This window comes from Chelonia mydas, chromosome 11 (assembly GCF_015237465.2).
Source record: "Chelonia mydas isolate rCheMyd1 chromosome 11, rCheMyd1.pri.v2, whole genome shotgun sequence".
In the NCBI taxonomy this organism is placed as follows: domain Eukaryota; kingdom Metazoa; phylum Chordata; order Testudines; family Cheloniidae; genus Chelonia; species Chelonia mydas.
The window spans coordinates 5406759-5415695 of NC_051251.2; positions in this window are offsets into that span (position 1 = coordinate 5406759).

Consider the following 8937-nt stretch of genomic DNA (forward strand, 5'->3'; position numbering starts at 1 on the left):
AGGGATTTGTTCAGCATTGACTTGTCTTAAACAACGGGGCCTTCCACCTCTTCCTTTTCGAGGCTATTACATATACTAATCAACCTCGCAGGTGGGCCATTTTTAGCCTTCTTTAAACATTGCAACATTAGATTATTTCCATGATTAGCTATTTGTCTAAAATAATAGTTCAACTGCTTGAGATGCCCAGTCCAGGGCTAACCATGTATCAAGACATATGTAGAGTAGGTCACCAGTAAAAAGAGGAGACCAGGCAATTTCACAGTCTCCCCCCGCCCTTTTTAATCTGACAGTAAAATTGGGGTTTGGTATCCCTTTAACACACTGAACAGCAAACCCCTCTCCTAACGTGCAATGTTTTCCAAGGTAATTCAAAGAGAATACCCTTCAGTTTTTAAATTGCCCCTTTGTGGATTGAAAGCTGCTGTTGTTTTCTGAAAGCGCTTGCCGTTTAAAATGGCTTTATATGAAAAAAAAAAAAATCCACAACCCCGGCTACTTCGCTTTCCTTCTGATCTGTCCAGTGCTTTTCAAGTGAGTGGGAACACGCAGACAAACGCATGCTGAAGAAAATCTCATTTCAACCCTAAATGGTGCTTCAGAATTTCCAATTCATGCTGTTGCCATTTTTACAGGAATTGATGGCTGCCATTGTTATCAAAGCTGACAGGCCTCTAGTAGGTTACACAATCGGCTCGGTCTGCTTGAGCCTTTCATTATTCCCGAATGGCAGATTCTTATGACATCTCTCTTTTATAGGCATTGCTTATTTTTATTTCTCATTTGACATGGCTGCTCCACACTTCTGCTGCTGGGGTGCTGAGATAAAACAACTCCTTTAAAGTTAAAGGAACAACAGCTCCGATCCACTCGGAATGTAGCTGTCTTTCTGTTCATTTAGAATCAAAGCTTTTTTCTGCTTGTAGAAATTAACAGTTGGGTAATTGCCCAACGCTGCTTAATGCGCGGCGGTTTATTCTGCTCCACCCCCGCTGCAACTGGGTTTTCTGGTTGAACAACATAGGGGAGGATACAAATGTCTCTGTTACCGAAGTTAAAATGTGCTGTAAAAACAATATAATGCTGCATGGTTTGGTCCTGGTGCCGGAAAATAAAAGAACAAGTTTTCCTTTGAGTGGCTGTTTGTCTAAAAATATCCCACCCAACAGAGAGCTGGGCGGATCGGCCGGGCTGCTCGGGCTTTGAGCCCTGGGGTGACCGAGCCAATTGTCAGCCTGAAAATAAAACTAGCCGACGTAGAAAAAAGGGGATGAGTGGGGAGTCGCCAGGAGCCCAGCTGTGCAGCAACTGACAGGAGAGCTGCACAGACCCGATAAAACGCCCAGAGACGGTTAAATATTTCACTGATTCCGAGTGGAGTTTATGCTGCAGGAAAAAATAATGAATTTTCCAACTTTTGAAAAATAATCCTTGGCACCTTCCGGCTGAAAAGCTCAGCTTGCTTTCTGACCTGTAGGGGACCAGTAAATAAAGTGGGAAAATGAGGCACAGGTGGGGCTACTGAGTGAAACTTACCCCTGTGCTGAGGGCCACCTACCACAATGGGGTCCAGGCCCTTCCTTAGGGCTTCTAGGTGCTATCATAATACAAATCAATAATAAATAATAATAATAGGCCTATGCAACAATTAAGTCTCAGAAGACTAAGCAGTGCATCAGTCTGATGTCAGCGCTCTGCACAGGGGTGAATTTCACCCTACAGGGTTTGCCTGAGGTCACATAGGACATTTGTGGCAGAGTGGGGAACAGACCAAAGATCTCATCCCAAAGGCTCCTCTTGATGGCAGTTTTTCCCTGGAAAGCAGCGGAGCGGGGCAGAGCCCCCTTGCCTGTGCAGATCTATGTGGTGGGAAGGGTCCTCATTGTCCAAGCAAGTTAGCAGAATCCCTCATATTTCTGAAGCTGTAGTCGATGGTGCAGGGTAGAGATGAAGCTGGGGAGAGTCCATATGGACAGGGAGGGAAACAAATTTATCAAATAATTAACATACACACAGGCACGGAGGCCAGAGATACTTTTTTTCTGGTGGGGCGTGGAGGAGGAGAGGGGATGATATTCATACAGTCGCAGATTCCCAGGCCAGAACGGACATTGTCATCATCCAGTCCAACTTCCTGTACAACACGGGCCAGAGAATGTCCCCCAAATAATCCCTAACATGGATCTGTTAGAAAAACAGCCAGTCTTGATTTAAAAATTGCCCGTGATGGAGAATCCACCACGACCCTGGGCAAATGGTTCCAATGGTTAATTACTGTCACTGCTAAAAAAATTGCACCTTATTTCCAGTCTGAATTTGTCTAGCTTCAGTTTCTAGCCATTGGATCGTGTTAGAGCTTTCTCTGCTAGACTGACAAGCCCATTATTAAATATTTGTTCCCCAGGTAGGTACTTACAGACTGTAATCAAGTCACCCCTTAAACTTTTCTTTGACTCAAAGAGCTTCTAATCCTTTAAGCATTCTTGTGGCTCTTCTCTGATGTGAAGGGAGCCCACAGGGTGTTGCTTTGATAAGGAATTTTAAAACAAATATAGTTTAATTGCGGAAATGATTTGGAACCATCAAGGCGTGCCCATTGTAACTCTGCGGAACAGTGTGATCCTGCTACGCTTACACTGATCTCCATTTCATCCTCCGACATTCACTCACTCCGTCTGTCTTTAATGAGCCTTTATATACTGTGGGGCAGGGGTTTGTTATGTTCACAGCATACACACTGAGAAGTTACATAAAACCATAAAAACCCTTCCTGGAAGGTTGCAACATTAACTCGACTTTAGGTCTTAGAATTCAGAACGATAACACACAAGAACCCCAAAACAGAGAGAGAAACAGAGAAAGACCCTAAAGTAGACAGACATAACTCACTCCCATTTGCTCTAGGCCAGCAGTTCTCAACCAGGGGTCTGTGGCCCCCTGGGGGGGGCTCTAGTCAGTTTCAGAGGGCCGTGGGGCCCCACGGCTGAAGCTCGGTGCCCCAAGCCTCAGCACCCCCACAGGGCTGAAACTGGGAGTGGAGCTGCGGGGAGTCCCAAGCCCCAGTGCTCTCCCCAGGCTAAAATCCTGAGCCCAGCACCCCCATGGGGCTGCAGCCGGAGCTGCGGGGCTGACGCCCGGAGGCCAGAGCCCTGGTGCACCCGTGGGTCCAAAGCTAAGAGCCCCAGTGCCTCTGCAGGGCTCAAGCCCCGAGCTTCTCCCCCAGCCCCAGCTCCCCACGGGGCAGAAGTCCCAAGCCCGCTCCACATCCAGGGGCTGAAGCCAGGAGCCCCAAGGCTCACCTGTCTGCGTGGCCCTGGAGTTTTTATAGCATGTTGGGCAGCCTCACAAAGAAAAAGCTTGAGAACCCCTGCTCTAGGCTGTCTGTCTGCAAATTAACTGCTGCTAGGCCCAGGTTGCATGCGTCCCTTCAGAGCCCCCGGAGTGCAAACAGGACAAGGGAAGCCCCCGAAATTTAAGTGACAGCTTCCAGTTTTTACACAGCTCTCAATATACCACAGGGTTCCGTCTTTGAGACAGGCATGGTCATTTACTCTGTGTCTGCACAGCTGTTAGAGACTGATCCATGGGCAGTTAGGCCTACTGGTCAGAGCAAGAGTCCGGCCTAGTGGTTGCAGCAGGATCCAGGAAGCAGATCCAGTCCCAGGGTCAGGGCCGGAGTCGGAACTAGTAACTATGCCAGGAATCAGAGCCGGAACTGGGCACGAGGAGCCAAGCCAAGGAGCACGAGAATCAGAACCAGAGTCAAGAACCGGGGTAAGGAAGCCAGAACCAGGAGCAAGCTGAGCTAGCAGGGATGGTGCAAACGCAAGGCTGGGGACAAGGCAGGAGCAGGACTAGGGGCAGGACTGGAGCAGGATGGGAATGAAGCTAGAGCAGCAGACGCAGGGAGTATTGAAGCTGCAGGAGTGCATTGAGCAGCTGGAGTGGAGCTGCTGTTGTTGCTGGGCTAAAAGCCAGCCAGCTGCCCTTCCTGACCAGTCGGATGGTGCAGGCAGTCACGCCGCAGGCCAGCTGCACTCGTTGGGTGGCCAGGGGACTGACTCTGCTGAGCCCCGACTACAGCCCCTGGCACGGCGGGGCCTTGAACTGGCTGGCTTCTAGGCACTGCTGCAAGCGCAAAGTGAAATGCCCCGACGTCTGCTCGACCCCAGCACATTTGGACGCTGTCCCCTAAATAACGATAATCCATAATAAAACAGTCCGTGAACAAAATGTGGTTTAATACAATTAAATTAACCAGAAATTCAGGACCTTGTTCTATTTTTAATCAGCTGTTCGTTACCCTCCCTTCTCCTCTGCCCGCAGGGTGCCTTGTTCTCACAATGTCTGCAGCAGGGCGACAAGTTTAAAGAGTCCCAGTGGGAGCAGTGCTACTGCAGGACCGTTTACGGAAAGGCCAGGTTAACATCACTGATTTCCGACTGCAGCCTCTCCTCTCCTACCAAAGGGAAAAGCTCCATTTTCTCTGCTAATGATGTGGCAAGACGCCAGCTTCTGGGAGGGAAAGCAAATCCCTCTTAAAGCTTATTTCCATGAACTGACTGTAAATGACTCAGAGCTTAATCTTGAAGTCATTTGGCTGTGCTGCTTAAAGGGAGGAAGTCTTTAAAATTAGACCTCCGATCTTCCCGGGGACTAGTAAACCAGAGGAAAGCTTTTATGGGGCAGGTTACTTAGATTAGCATGCAAACATCGTTCCAAGGGTACGACTGTAAGAGGGGTTTGGGCTAAGAAGACACACCACCTGCTGATCGCATATTGTCCTTCCCCTTTCTTCACCTGATCCCCGCCTCATCCAGCATGATGTCACTATTCATTGTCTTATCTATCTAATTTTTGAGCTCCTAATAGTACAGCTGGGCTATAAGTGGAAACTTTTATCTGCCCCCTGATGTTCTGTGATTCAGACAAATGCTAAATGGGTCTGAATCATCCTTGGTTTAGGTTTTTCCAAACCAAACCTCAGCCTTCTTTGACCCCTCCCTTCTGCTTGATCTCCTGGTGCTCCTTCCCCTGCTTCCTCTCCAGCAATGACCCATTGACTCTGTAGGACTTAAAAATTGTATTCAGGTGGTACTGAAACCCACCAAGGTTAACTAGATTTCCATTAAATCTGCAAGCCACCAGTCCAAGTGCAAATCCTGTCCTCCCTCCATCGCTCCATTAGTAGATCTTTCTCTAATTACTCCAGATATTTATGTCAGGGGAACATAGGAGTGGAAAGGATCCCCTGGGTCACTGAGCCCAGTCCCTTGCTATCTCAGGCAACCCCCTCATATAATCTCTTTCATAAATGTATCAACTTTCATTGTAAAACTAGCTAGGCTGTTTGCCCCCAGTGCACCTATGGGAAAGCTGTTCCAGAACCTCACTCTGATGCTTAGAATCCTTGAAGTCTCATGGCTACATCTAGGTTATGCAGTACAGTCGTCTTCTCACCATTTCCTCCAATTAATAAATACCAGATGAAAACATAGTGCATCCATCCACCCATCCAGGTACGGTCTGAGCATTCAAAGATCGCACTGATGCCTATGGGAGCCTGACACCTCCACCAGGTTTGCTGCCTTCGTATTTTCAGCCTTGCCTGCAGCCCATGTTACTATGGCTTTTTGATCTCACAGTCACATGGTTAGAAGAGATGCACTTTCCTTGATGCGCAGAATCCAAAGTGGACATGAGAACGCAGACAGGTCTATTCTCAGTCCTGGATGGGTTGCTTGCTTTGGGTCAGTGAGGTAAGATTATTTAAGCTTCCTTTGAATAATGTTGGACAAAGAGAGGATGTGGTTTTGGAAGATGCTAAATGACATTCTTTAGCGGCGCTACTGTGTCTGCAGATTACAAATATTAGTGCCTTTGTAGCTGCTGCCTTCAAAGTGGTGAAAAAAGAGCCAGCTCAGCATATCTGCAAGTCATTTGCATTTTGTGTTATCTTCACACAATTATGTGTTTGCAGAGAGAATGCTTTTTCCTTTTCTTTTTTTTTCTTCTCAAAGCTCCCTGAATTACTTTCAGTTCAGGTTGACTAGCCATCTTATTCTAGGTAATGAAAGTCAGATGGGAAATGGTGAAACCGAGTCTGAAGTCAAGCAGCCCGTTAAGCTGAAATGCCAAATACAAACCACCCTGGTGGTTCGTTCACCACCGCTAGGGAAAGAGAGAGGCAGATGATTCCTGCTGAATACCCTGGGAAGGAATGAAAGAAGATCATTAAGGCTCCTATTAACACTGGAGAGAGGAGAGCTAATGAAACACAAGGAGAACCGTGTTTCTGATGTGCCAGAACTATACCAAATCTTAGGAGATACCTCACATGAATTTCAGAGTTGTTTTTTTGTTCTGTCTCTTTCCCAAAATGAAAAGTTCAGCCAGCCAGGATTATAAGTGATAAAACAATACAATGGAATTTTAGTTAGAGCATCTTGCATACAAATGGTGGGTCCTAGTGCGTCCTGATACAAGCCACGGCAGCTGGCTGGGGGATGCACTGATAGGGATGAGTTTGCGGCTTGTTTTAACCCCATGGAAGCCTCTTCTGCTGGAATCCAGATTGGACGGTGTGAAGGGCTGGTCGGGGGGCGGGGGGCAGCTCTCTACCCCCAACGCAGCATGATCTGCAGTAACTTGTGCAGGTTCTCCTCTGTCATGCAATGCTTCCTCCCCCAGGCTGGTTCTGGGGATCAGGGATTTGCAGAAGCCCCCCGCAGCATCGCTTTTGTGAGAGGGGGGCAGCCAAAGTGCAGCAGGGAGGCAGCTTTAGGTGAGGGTGCAGAGGCAAGGGAAATCAGTGCAGCTCAAGGAGGATTTATGGAGATATTCAGTTCTGTGTAGGTTCTTGTACCACACTTCATTACCGTGGTAGCTGATTAGCATGCAAACATTGTCATGCATTAAGCAAGGTGACTAACCCTCTGTCATGTGTTTGTCCTCTCATCTTCTACCCCAGGGGACAAGTGCGTGTATGTTTATGACAAACAAGGCAAGGTCCAAGAAATGTGCCTTGCACTTGGAGGAGCAGGAGGTGAGGCCTCTGATGACCCTTGCTTCCTGGGCGTGTTTATTCCACAGTCTCAGCCTCCAAGAAAGCGCTGTCTCCTGAACAGACGAGTGTTACCCTTATTGTAGAATTCCATTGTGCCAGAGGAGACAAGTGGTCCACTACAGTCTTCACCCCACAGCGTCTGTGCATCTTTTAGCTATCCTGGACCCAGGACTCGGAGCGCCTTGAAGATAAAGACCAAGACATTGAACTCGATTTGATATGCTGTGGGAAGCCAGGGTAGGGAGCAGAGGGCAGCCGTGATGTGTTCATGGTAGCCAGGGTTACTGAGGAGATGCACTGAAGAGTTCCGTACTAGTTGAAGATTCCTAAGCACTGAAGGCGTCATGCCCTGGTATTTCCCATTGGTGTAGCCCAGACGAGGGGTGACAAAGGCATGAATAACTGAGGCCAGGTCATGGCCTGCCAGGAGTTAGGGGGCAGTTCACCAGCCTCTTTTGTAGGGCTTTGGGGAAATCCTCTATACAATCGAAGAATGAAGAGGAAATGTAGAGTTTCCATTCCCCTGAGGGGCTATAGCTTGGGCCCTGCATCTCACGAGTCTTTATGGAGGTAAGTTGCAAACAGCAGTTCAGAGATGTGTGTGCGCGGGCGAGGGGGGGGGGGAGGGGGGAAGGAGGGGGGAAGAAAAGAAATGTGTTCACAGGATGCATGAAAAGTGATGGAGAGGTGTCCTAGTTCCCAGATGTACTAGTTCTTGAGCAGTTGACCCCCCCAACCTCCCCCGCCTTTAGGATGGCTGGAGCTACAGAGGAGAAGTCGTTCCAAGAGGATGGAGCTCATCTGTTCTCAGTGGTGGCAGAGGACAGAACAAGGAGCAATGATCTCAAGTTGGGGGAGGGAGTGGGGGAGGGCCAGTGGGGGAGGTCTAGGTGGGATATTAGGAAACACTATTTCACTAGGAGGGTGGTGAAGCACTGGAATGGGTTCCCTAGGGAGGTGGTGGAATCTCCGTCCTTAGAAGTTTTTAAGGCCCGGCTTGACAAAGCCCTGGCTGGGATGATTTAGTTGGGATTGGCCCTGCTTTGAGCAGGGGGTTGGACTCGATGACCTCCTGAGGTCCCTTCCAACCCTGAGGTTCTCTGATTCAAACAGACAGTGACCAGATCACATGAAAGGACAGCAGGAGGCACGTGCTAGCTGAGCAGAGAGAGAAAGAGTCTGTGGGGTGAGCTGGAGCAGATCCATGGGGAGGGGTTTGCACACTGGACTAGGAAGCGAGCAAATGAATCAGGAGCAATGGAGCTGCTCTGCATGTAAGTGAGGTGTGTCTTCTCCCATTTCTCATGCAGCACCGATAGCCCTACCAGCTGCCCAGTCACTCAGGCCCATAATTCAGGGGTCATCTTCGACTTGGCCCTCTCTACTCTCAGCTCCAGGTCATATGCAGGTCTTGCTGCTCCTACCTATGTAATAATTCAAAGGTGCAACCTTTTCTGGCTCTCCAGGCTCTTGTTCAAGGTCTCATCATCTCGTATCTCTGTTGTTGTGAGCCCCTCCTCCCCAGCCTTGATGCCAGTCACATTGCCCCATGCAAGTCCATTCAAAACACTGCTGCGAGGATTACCTTCACCCAGAGCTCTTCACTTTGACCCCCCCCCCTTCCACCCCTCCACTGGCCCCCTTTTCCCTCACATCAAACCCAAGTGCCAGGTTCTTGTCTTTAAGACCCTTGGATCTATCAGATCGACTTGCTTATTGAGCCATGGGCCTCCACCTTTGCTCTGCCAGTGATGGCATCTTTGACTTCCTCTCCATCTGTGGCTCCCTTCTGTGCTTTCGCCCAGGTCACTCTGCCCTCCCCTCCTGCCCTGGGCATGGGGAAAAAACCTGTCAAAATTCTCAAAGCCACA